The sequence below is a fragment of the Lissotriton helveticus genome, chromosome 1_1 (assembly GCF_964261635.1).
Source record: "Lissotriton helveticus chromosome 1_1, aLisHel1.1, whole genome shotgun sequence".
NCBI lineage: Eukaryota > Metazoa > Chordata > Amphibia > Caudata > Salamandridae > Lissotriton > Lissotriton helveticus.
This window is the reverse complement of record NC_136057.1, coordinates 73,385,221-73,397,505: the sequence shown is the minus strand read 5'-3', so window position 1 is coordinate 73,397,505 and position 12,285 is coordinate 73,385,221.

Below are 12,285 nucleotides of genomic sequence, written 5' to 3'. Positions count from 1 at the left end.
CATATGGAAGTGCGTTTTTTTTATTCACCTCTGATGGTGCTGGCAAACGATCCCAGAGTGAGCGTCGCCCGTGAAGAAATAGGACGTAAATTTCTTGCCAAACTCGCTATTTACACCTGGGGAGATCTTTACCTTCAGGGTACTTTCCGCACGATAGCGCAACTTTTTGGAGATAGTTCCCCCACGATGATGGATACTTTCCTTTATGTTCGTCTTCGGCAAAGCATTAAATCCGTCACACCCAACTTCCCGGATGAGCCGGAACTTATGGCACCTCTTCATTCCCTGCTACAAGCAGACGCCCCGAGACATGTGGTGTCCATGTTGTATAAACATGTTCAAATAGCTCCATCTCCACCCCCCCTCAGAGCCAGGCAAGATTGGGACACTGACCTAAATGATACTATGATGGACGAGCAATGGGAGATGAGCTGTTCTCACACACACGCCGTAACCGGCAACGCTCACCTTAGGTTAATACACTATAAATTCCTGCACCGGCTCTACTTCACACCTGCTAAATTACACCGTCTAGGTCTCAGAAACGACGATCGATGTCTCCGATGTGGCAGTTCGGGCGCAGACTTCATACACCTGGCATGGAAATGCCGAGCAGTTGCCTCGTATTGGATAGAGGTGTTTGAGGCTGTGTCGGAAATGATCGGTATGCCCACGGACCCTTGTCCTAAAATAGCCTTACTCGGACTCACTAACCCGGCAATAAAGACACACTGCAAATTTTTTGCACTAAGCCTCCTGTTGGCTAAAAGGTTGGTGGCGTGCAGATGGGGCAGGGGGCGGGCGCCTAAATTCAAGGACTGGCTTAGTAACATGTCTACTTGGCAGGAACACCTACACAAATATGCTGACCTCTTACCACTTAAATCACGCCCCAAGGACCTATGGGGCCCCCTCACCACATACCTGCTTCGGTCACAAACTGATGAGGAATCCGCTGAGGAAGATAACGGAGGTATGAATGGCAGTAACCACACCACCGTCCCCACACCTGGGCCCCACTCCACTTCACAACGGAATGATATAAGTCCCGCACACACCCTCTAACTATCCTCCCTCTTCTGGAAACTGCATACCCTAGGACCTGCAAGAATGGACACACATTACACCGACCGGGACACCCCTAAGTATGTCCCGCCACCTGCACGGAGGGAACGAACTGCGAGGCTGATAGCACCCCCTTTAGGTTTTCTTTCAGTATGGCTTGTCTTACTAAGAGAAACATTTACTGCAACACACCCATGGCATGGCAAAACATCATCCCCTCCGCATGGCACGAAAAGTTATACCTTCCCCGAAATTGAGTTATGTTTGAAGGTTGGGTGACTGCACTGCCGGAACTGCCCGGCACTACACACTGGTATAGGACACCAAACATGCCCGCCACACTACAAGCTCCATCACGCCACTTGTTCAGCAAGATGGCTTACATTGGGGAAGAAAAAGTGTATAATGTGTAGTAAAGTTGATTGAAATGTTAAAAGTAACCTCAATGCTTTGTTGCTCATGAACTGCATTGTGATCATGTAGGTACTATAAAGTCTCCTTTATGGCCCACGTCTAGATACATCGCGGCCGGCCCGATTGGGTTGTAGGCGGCATGCTGTGTTAGCTATATACCCCCACCGGAAATACGTGTAAACCTTCGTAAGGAGTATTATAGCTGCCGGCCTACAGACGTGGGTTGTAGGCATTGAGCAGTGTACAACGTGTTAATGACCAATAAAGGTTTTCAAAAAAAAAAAAAGTCTGAGGGCTGTGTCATTCATGTATTCTTCAGTCTGAGGCGCTGGGACCCTTGCCGCACACGCAAGTCTGAGGGCTGTGTCATTCATGTATTCTCCAGTTTGAGGCGCTGGGACCCTTGCTGCACACGCAAGTCTGAGGGCTGTGTCATTCATGTATTCTCCAGTCTGAGGCGCTTGGACCCTTGCCGCACACGCAAGTCTGAGGGCTGGGTCATTCATGTATTCTCCAGTCTGAGGCGCTGGGACCCTTGCCGCACACGCAAGTCTGAGGGCTGGGTCACTCATGGATTCTCCAGTCTGAGGCGCTGGGACCCTTGCCACACACGCAAGTCTGAGGGCTGGGTCATTCATGTGTTCTCCAGTCTGAAGCACTGGGGCCCTTGCCGCACACGCAAGTCTGAGGGCTTGGGTCATTCATGTGTTCTCCAGTCTGAGGCGCTGTGACCCTTGCCACACACGCAGATCTGAGGGCTTGGGTCATTCATGTGTTCTCCAGTCTGAGGCGCTGTGACCCTTGCCGCACATGCAAGTCTGAGGGCTTGGGTCATTCATGTATTCTCCAGTCTGAGGCGCTGTGACCATTGCCGCACACGCAAGTCTGAGGGCTGGGTCATTCATGTATTCTCCAGTCTGAGGCGCTGTGACCCTTGCCGCACACGCAAGTCTGAGGGCTGGGTCATTCATGTATTCTCCAGTCGGAGGCGCTGTGACCCTTGCCGCACACGCAAGTCTGAGGGCTGGGTCATTCATGTATTCTCCAGTCTGAGGCGCTGTGACCCTTGCCACACACACAAGTCTGAGGGCTGGGTCATTCATGTATTCTCTCGTCTGAGGCGCTGTGAACCTTGCCGCACACGCAAGTCCGAGGGCTGGGTCATTCATGTATTCTCCCGTCTGAGGCGCTGTGACCCTTGCCGCACACGCAAGTCTGAGGGCTGGGTCACTCATGTATTCTCCCGTCTGAGGCGCTGTGACCCTTGCCGCACGCGCAAGTCTGAGGGCTGGGTCATTCATGTATTCTCCAGTCTGAGGCGCTGTGACCCTTGCCGCACACGAAAGTCTGAGGGCTGTGTCATTCATGTATTCTCCAGTCTGAGGCGCTGGGACCCTTGCCGCACACGCAAGTCTGAGGGCTGTGTCATTCATGTATTCTCCAGTTTGAGGCGCTGGGACCCTTGCCGCACACGCAAGTCTGAGGGCTGTGTCATTCATGTATTCTCCAGTCTGAGGCGCTGGGACCCTTGCCGCACACGCAAGTCTGAGGGCTGGGTCATTCATGTATTCTCCAGTCTGAGGCGCTGGGACCCTTGCCGCACACGCAAGTCTGAGGGCTGGGTCATTCATGTATTCTCCAGTCTGAGGCACTGGGACCCTTGCCGCACACGCAAGTCTGAGGGCTGGGTCATTCATGTGTTCTCCAGTCTGAGGCGCTGGGGCCCTTGCCGCACACCTAAGTCTGAGTGCTTGTGTCATTCAAGGGTTCTCCAGTCTGAGGCGCTGGGGCCCTTGCCACACACGCAAGTCTGAGGGCTTGGGTCATTCATGTGTTCTCCAGTCTGAGGCGCTGTGACTCTTGCCGCACACGCAAGTCTGAGGGCTTGGGTCATTCATGTGTTCTCCAGTCTGAGGCACTGAGACCCTTGCCGCTCACGCAAGTCTGAGGGCTTGGGTCATTCATGTATTCTCCAGTCTGAGACGCTGTGACCATTGTTGCACACGCAGGTCTGAGAGCTTGGGTCATTCATGTATTCTCCAGTCCGAGGCGCTGTGACCCTTGCCACACATGCAAGTCTGAGGGCTTGGGTCATTCATGCATTCTCCAGTCCGAGGCGCTCTGACCCTTGCCACACATGCAAGTCTGAGGGCTTGGGTCATTCATGTATTCTCCAGTCTGAGGTGCTGTGACCCTTGACGCACATGCAAGTCTGAGGGCTTGGGTCATTCATGTATTCTCCCGTCTGAGGCGCTGTGACCCTTGCCGCACACACAAGTCTGAGGGCTGGGTCATTAATGTATTCTTCAGTCTGAGGCACTGGGACCCTTGCCGCACACGCAAGTCTGAGGGCTGTGTCATTCATGTATTCTCCAGTTTGAGGCGCTGGGACCCTTGCCGCACACGCAAGTCTGAGGGCTGTGTCATTCATGTATTCTCCAGTCTGAGGCGCTTGGACCCTTGCCTCACACGCAAGTCTGAGGGCTGGGTCATTCATGTATTCTCCAGTCTGAGGCGCTGGGACCCTTGCCGCACAAGCAAGTCTGAGGGCTGGATCACTCATGGATTCTCCAGTCTGAGGCGCTGGGACCCTTGCCACACACGCAAGTCTGAGGGCTGGGTCATTCATGTGTTCTCCAGTCTGAAGCGCTGGGGCCCTTGCCGCACACGCAAGTCTGAGGGCTTAGGTCATTCATGTGTTCTCCAGTCTGAGGCGCTGTGACCCTTGCCACACACGCAGATCTGAGGGCTTGGGTCATTCATGTGTTCTCCAGTCTGAGGCGCTGTGACCCTTGCCGCACACGCAAGTCTGAGGGCTTGGGTCATTCATGTATTCTCCAGTCTGAGGCGCTGTGACCATTGCCGCACACGCAAGTCTGAGGGCTGGGTCATTCATGTATTCTCCAGTCTGAGGCGCTGTGACCCTTGCCGCACACGCAAGTCTGAGGGCTGGGTCATTCATGTATTCTCCAGTCGGAGGCGCTGTGACCCTTGCCGCACACGCAAGTCTGAGGGCTGGGTCACTCATGTATTCTCCAGTCTGAGGCGCTGTGACCCTTGCCACACACACAAGTGTGAGGGCTGGGTCATTCATGTATTCTCTCGTCTGAGGCGCTGTGAACCTTGCCGCACACGCAAGTCCGAGGGCTGGGTCATTCATGTATTCTCCCGTCTGAGGCGCTGTGACCCTTGCCGCACACGCAAGTCTGAGGGCTGGGTCACTCATGTATTCTCCCGTCTGAGGCGCTGTGACCCTTGCCGCACACGCAAGTCTGAGGGCTGGGTCATTCATGTATTCTCCAGTCTGAGGCGCTGTAACCCTTGCCGCACACGCAAGTCTGAGGGCTGTGTCATTCATGTATTCTCCAGTCTGAGGCGCTGTGACCCTTGCCGCACACGCAAGTCTGAGGGCTGGGTCATTCATGTATTCTCCAGTCGGAGGCGCTGTGACCCTTGCCGCACACGCAAGTCTGAGGGCTGGGTCACTCATGTATTCTCCAGTCTGAGGCGCTGTGACCCTTGCCACACACACAAGTCTGAGGGCTGGGTCATTCATGTATTCTCTCGTCTGAGGCGCTGTGAACCTTGCCGCACACGCAAGTCCGAGGGCTGGGTCATTCATGTATTCTCCCGTCTGAGGGGCTGTGACCCTTGCCGCACACGCAAGTCTGAGGGCTGGGTCACTCATGTATTCTCCCGTCTGAGGCGCTGTGACCCTTGCCGCACACGCAAGTCTGAGGGCTGGGTCATTCATGTATTCTCCAGTCTGAGGCGCTGTAACCCTTGCCGCACACGCAAGTCTGAGGGCTGTGTCATTCATGTATTCTCCAGTTTGAGGCGCTGGGACCCTTGCCGTACACGCAAGTCTGAGGGCTGTGTCATTCATGTATTCTCCAGTCTGAGGCGCTGGGACCCATGCCGCACACGCAAGTCTGAGGGCTGGGTCATTCATGTATTCTCCAGTCTGAGGCGCTGGGACCCTTGCCGCACACGCAAGTCTGAGGGCTGGGTCATTCATGTATTCTCCAGTCTGAGGCACTGGGACCCTTGTCGCACACGCAAGTCTGAGGGCTGGGTCATTCATGTGTTCTCCAGTCTGAGGCGCCGGGCCCTTGCCGCACACCCAAGTCTGAGTGCTTGTGTCATTCAAGGGTTCTCCAGTCTGAGGCGCTGGGGCCCTTGCCACACACGCAAGTCTGAGGGCTTGGGTCATTCATGTGTTCTCCAGTCTGAGGCGCTGTGACTCTTGCCGCACACGCAAGTCTGAGGGCTTGGGTCATTCATGTGTTCTCCAGTCTGAGGCACTGAGACCCTTGCCGCGCACGCAAGTCTGAGGGCTTGGGTCATTCATGTATTCTCCAGTCTGAGACGCTGTGACCATTGTTGCACACGCAGGTCTGAGAGCTTGGGTCATTCATGTATTCTCCAGTCCGAGGCGCTGTGACCCTTGCCACACATGCAAGTCTGAGGGCTTGGGTCATTCATGCATTCTCCAGTCCGAGGCGCTGTGACCCTTGCCACACATGCAAGTCTGAGGGCTTGGGTCATTCATGTATTCTCCAGTCTGAGGTGCTGTGACCCTTGACTCACATGCAAGTCTGAGGGCTTGGGTCATTCATGTATTCTCCCGTCTGAGGCGCTGTGACCCTTGCCGCACACACAAGTCTGAGGGCTGGGTCATTAATGTATTCTCCCGTCTGAGGCGCTGTGAACCTTGCCGCACATGCAAGCCTGAGGGCTGGGTCATTCATGCATTCTCCAGTCTGAGGCGCTGTGACCCTTGCCGCACACGCCAGTCTGAGGGCTTGGGTCATTCATGTATTCTAAAGTCTGAGGCACTGTGACCCTTGCCGCACACGCAAGTCTGAGGGCTGGGTCATTCATGTATTCTCCAGTCTGAGGCGCTGGGACCCTTGCCGCACATGCAAGTCTGAGGGCTTGGGTCATTCATGTATTCTCCAGTCTGAGGCGCTGGGACCCTTGCCGCACATGCAAGTCTGAGGGCTTGGGTCATTCATGTATTCTCCAGTCTGAGGCGCTGTGACCCTTGCCACACACGCAAGTCTGAGGGCTGTGTCATTCATGTATTATCCAGTCTGAGGCTCTGTGACCCTTGCCGCACACGCAAGTCTGAGGGCTTCGGTCATTCATGTATTCTCCAGTCTGAGACGCTGTGACCATTGTTGCACACGCAAGTCTGAGAGCTTGGGTCATTCATGTATTCTCCAGTCCGAGGCGCTGTGACCCTTGCCACACTTGCAAGTCTGAGGGCTTGGGTCATTCATGTATTCTCCAGTCTGAGGTGCTGTGACCCTTGACGCACATGCAAGTCTGAGGGCTTGGGTCATTCATGTATTCTCCCGTCTGAGGCGCTGTGACCCTTGCCGCACACACAAGTCTGAGGGCTGGGTCATTAATGTATTCTTCAGTCTGAGGCGCCGGGACCCTTGCCGCACACGCAAGTCTGAGGGCTGTGTCATTCATGTATTCTCCAGTCTGAAGCGCTTGGACCCTTGCCGCACACGCAAGTCTGAGGGCTGGGTCATTCATGTATTCTCCAGTCTGAGGCACTGGGACCCTTGCCGCACACGCAAGTCTGAGGGCTGGGTCACTCATGGATTCTCCAGTCTGAGGCGCTGGGACCCTTGCCACACACGCAAGTCTGAGGGCTGGGTCATTCATGTGTTCTCCAGTCTGAAGCGCTGGGGCCCTTGCCGCACACGCAAGTCTGAGGGCTTAGGTCATTCATGTGTTCTCCAGTCTGAGGCGCTGTGACCCTTGCCACACACGCAGATCTGAGGGCTTGGGTCATTCATGTGTTCTCCAGTCTGAGGCGCTGTGACCCTTGCCGCACACGCAAGTCTGAGGGCTTGGGTCATTAGTGTATTCTCCAGTCTGAGGCGCTGTGACCCTTGCCGCACACGCAAGTCTGAGGGCTGGGTCATTCATGTATTTTCCAGTCGGAGGCGCTGTGACCCTTGCCGCACACGCAAGTCTGAGGGCTGGGTCACTCATGTATTCTCCAGTCTGAGGCGCTGTGACCCTTGCCACACACACACAAGTCTGAGGGCTGGGTCATTCATGTATTCTCTCGTCTGAGGCGTTGTGAACCTTGCCGCACACGCAAGTCCGAGGGCTGGGTCATTCATGTATTCTCCCATCTGAGGCGCTGTGACCCTTGCCGCACACGCAAGTCTGAGGGCTGGGTCATTCATGTATTCTCCAGTGTGAGGCGCTGGGACCCTTGCCGCACACGCAAGTCTGATGGCTGTGTCATTCATGTATTCTCCAGTTTGAGGCGCTGGGACCCTTGCCGCACACGCAAGTCTGAGGGCTGTGTCATTCATGTATTCTCCAGTCTGAGGCGCTGGGACCCTTGCCGCACATGCAAGTCTGAGGGCTGGGTCATTCATGTATTCTCCAGTCTGAGGTGCTGGGACCCTTGCTGCACACGCAAGTCTGAGGGCTGGGTCATTCATGTATTCTCCAGTCTGAGGCACTGGGACCCTTGCGGCACACGCAAGTCTAAGGGCTGGGTCATTCATGTGTTCTCCAGTCTGAGGCGCTGGGGCCCTTGCCGCACACCCAAGTCTGAGTGCTTGTGTCATTCAAGGGTTCTCCAGTCAGAGGCGCTGGGGCCCTTGCCACACACGCAAGTCTGAGGGCTTGGGTCATTCATGTGTTCTCCAGTCTGAGGCGCTGGGACCCTTGCCGCACACGCAAGTCTGAGGGCTGGGTCATTCATGTATTCTCCAGTCTGAGGCACTGGGACCCTTGCCGCACACGCAAGTCTGAGGGCTGGGTCATTCATGTGTTCTCCAGTCTGAGGCGCTGGGGCCCTTGCCGCACACCTAAGTCTGAGTGCTTGTGTCATTCAAGGGTTCTCCAGTCTGAGGCGCTGGGGCCCTTGCCACACACGCAAGTCTGAGGGCTTGGGTCATTCATGTGTTCTCCAGTCTGAGGCGCTGTGACTCTTGCCGCACACGCAAGTCTGAGGGCTTGGGTCATTCATGTGTTCTCCAGTCTGAGGCACTGAGACCCTTGCCGCTCACGCAAGTCTGAGGGCTTGGGTCATTCATGTATTCTCCAGTCTGAGACGCTGTGACCATTGTTGCACACGCAGGTCTGAGAGCTTGGGTCATTCATGTATTCTCCAGTCCGAGGCGCTGTGACCCTTGCCACACATGCAAGTCTGAGGGCTTGGGTCATTCATGCATTCTCCAGTCCGAGGCGCTGTGACCCTTGCCACACATGCAAGTCTGAGGGCTTGGGTCATTCATGTATTCTCCAGTCTGAGGTGCTGTGACCCTTGACGCACATGCAAGTCTGAGGGCTTGGGTCATTCATGTATTCTCCCGTCTGAGGCGCTGTGACCCTTGCCGCACACACAAGTCTGAGGGCTGGGTCATTAATGTATTCTTCAGTCTGAGGCGCTGGGACCCTTGCCGCACACGCAAGTCTGAGGGCTGTGTCATTCATGTATTCTCCAGTTTGAGGCGCTGGGACCCTTGCCGCACACGCAAGTCTGAGGGCTGTGTCATTCATGTATTCTCCAGTCTGAGGCGCTTGGACCCTTGCCGCACACGCAAGTCTGAGGGCTGGGTCATTCATGAATTCTCCAGTCTGAGGCGCTGGGACCCTTGCCGCACAAGCAAGTCTGAGGGCTGGATCACTCATGGATTCTCCAGTCTGAGGCGCTGGGACCCTTGCCACACACGCAAGTCTGAGGGCTGGGTCATTCATGTGTTCTCCAGTCTGAAGCGCTGGGGCCCTTGCCGCACACGCAAGTCTGAGGGCTTAGGTCATTCATGTGTTCTCCAGTCTGAGGCGCTGTGACCCTTGCCACACACGCAGATCTGAGGGCTTGGGTCATTCATGTGTTCTCCAGTCTGAGGCGCTGTGACCCTTGCCGCACACGCAAGTCTGAGGGCTTGGGTCATTCATGTATTCTCCAGTCTGAGGCGCTGTGACCATTGCCGCACACGCAAGTCTGAGGGCTGGGTCATTCATGTATTCTCCAGTCTGAGGCGCTGTGACCCTTGCCGCACACGCAAGTCTGAGGGCTGGGTCATTCATGTATTCTCCAGTCGGAGGCGCTGTGACCCTTGCCGCACACGCAAGTCTGAGGGCTGGGTCACTCATGTATTCTCCAGTCTGAGGCGCTGTGACCCTTGCCACACACACAAGTCTGAGGGCTGGGTCATTCATGTATTCTCTCGTCTGAGGCGCTGTGAACCTTGCCGCACACGCAAGTCCGAGGGCTGGGTCATTCATGTATTCTCCCGTCTGAGGCGCTGTGACCCTTGCCGCACACGCAAGTCTGAGGGCTGGGTCACTCATGTATTCTCCCGTCTGAGGCGCTGTGACCCTTGCCGCACACGCAAGTCTGAGGGCTGGGTCATTCATGTATTCTCCAGTCTGAGGCGCTGTAACCCCTGCCGCACACGCAAGTCTGAGGGCTGTGTCATTCATGTATTCTCCAGTCTGAGGCGCTGTGACCCTTGCCGCACACGCAAGTCTGAGGGCTGGGTCATTCATGTATTCTCCAGTCGGAGGCGCTGTGACCCTTGCCGCACACGCAAGTCTGAGGGCTGGGTCATTCATGTATTCTCTCGTCTGAGGCGCTGTGAACCTTGCCGCACACGCAAGTCCGAGGGCTGGGTCATTCATGTATTCTCCCGTCTGAGGCGCTGTGACCCTTGCCGCACACGCAAGTCTGAGGGCTGGGTCATTCATGTATTCTCCAGTCTGAGGCGCTGTAACCCTTGCCGCACACGCAAGTCTGAGGGCTGTGTCATTCATGTATTCTCCAGTTTGAGGCGCTGGGACCCTTGCCGTACACGCAAGTCTGAGGGCTGTGTCATTCATGTATTCTCCAGTCTGAGGCGCTGGGACCCATGCCGCACACGCAAGACTGAGGGCTGGGTCATTCATGTATTCTCCAGTCTGAGGCGCTGGGACCCTTGCCGCACACGCAAGTCTGAGGGCTGGGTCATTCATGTATTCTCCAGTCTGAGGCACTGGGACCCTTGTCGCACACGCAAGTCTGAGGGCTGGGTCATTCATGTGTTCTCCAGTCTGAGGCGCCGGGGCCCTTGCCGCACACCCAAGTCTGAGTGCTTGTGTCATTCAAGGGTTCTCCAGTCTGAGGCGCTGGGGCCCTTGCCACACACGCAAGTCTGAGGGCTTGGGTCATTCATGTGTTCTCCAGTCTGAGGCGCTGTGACTCTTGCCGCACACGCAAGTCTGAGGGCTTGGGTCATTCATGTGTTCTCCAGTCTGAGGCACTGAGACCCTTGCCGCTCACGCAAGTCTGAGGGCTTGGGTCATTCATGTATTCTCCAGTCTGAGACGCTGTGACCATTGTTGCACACGCAGGTCTGAGAGCTTGGGTCATTCATGTATTCTCCAGTCCGAGGCGCTGTGACCCTTGCCACACATGCAAGTCTGAGGGCTTGGGTCATTCATGCATTCTCCAGTCCGAGGCGCTGTGACCCTTGCCACACATGCAAGTCTGAGGGCTTGGGTCATTCATGTATTCTCCAGTCTGAGGTGCTGTGACCCTTGACTCACATGCAAGTCTGAGGGCTTGGGTCATTCATGTATTCTCCCGTCTGAGGCGCTGTGACCCTTGCCGCACACACAAGTCTGAGGGCTGGGTCATTAATGTATTCTCCCGTCTGAGGCGCTGTGAACCTTGCCGCACATGCAAGCCTGAGGGCTGGGTCATTCATGCATTCTCCAGTCTGAGGCGCTGTGACCCTTGCCGCACACGCCAGTCTGAGGGCTTGGGTCATTCATGTATTCTAAAGTCTGAGGCACTGTGACCCTTGCCGCACACGCAAGTCTGAGGGCTGGGTCATTCATGTATTCTCCAGTCTGAGGCGCTGGGACCCTTGCCGCACATGCAAGTCTGAGGGCTTGGGTCATTCATGTATTCTCCAGTCTGAGGCGCTGGGACCCTTGCCGCACATGCAAGTCTGAGGGCTTGGGTTATTCATGTATTCTCCAGTCTGAGGCGCTGTGACCCTTGCCACACACGCAAGTCTGAGGGCTGTGTCATTCATGTATTATCCAGTCTGAGGCTCTGTGACCCTTGCCGCACACGCAAGTCTGAGGGCTTCGGTCATTCATGTATTCTCCAGTCTGAGACGCTGTGACCATTGTTGCACACGCAGGTCTGAGAGCTTGGGTCATTCATGTATTCTCCAGTCCGAGGCGCTGTGACCCTTGCCACACTTGCAAGTCTGAGGGCTTGGGTCATTCATGTATTCTCCAGTCTGAGGTGCTGTGACCCTTGACGCACATGCAAGTCTGAGGGCTTGGGTCATTCATGTATTCTCCCGTCTGAGGCGCTGTGACCCTTGCCGCACACACAAGTCTGAGGGCTGGGTCATTAATGTATTCTTCAGTCTGAGGCGCTGGGACCCTTGCCGCACACGCAAGTCTGAGGGCTGTGTCATTCATGTATTCTCCAGTCTGAAGCGCTTGGACCCTTGCCGCACACGCAAGTCTGAGGGCTGGGTCATTCATGTATTCTCCAGTCTGAGGCGCTGGGACCCTTGCCGCACACGCAAGTCTGAGGGCTGGGTCACTCATGGATTCTCCAGTCTGAGGCGCTGGGACCCTTGCCACACACGCAAGTCTGAGGGCTGGGTCATTCATGTGTTCTCCAGTCTGAAGCGCTGGGGCCCTTGCCGCACACGCAAGTCTGAGGGCTTAGGTCATTCATGTGTTCTCCAGTCTGAGGCGCTGTGACCCTTGCCACACACGCAGATCTGAGGGCTTGGGTCATTCATGTGTTCT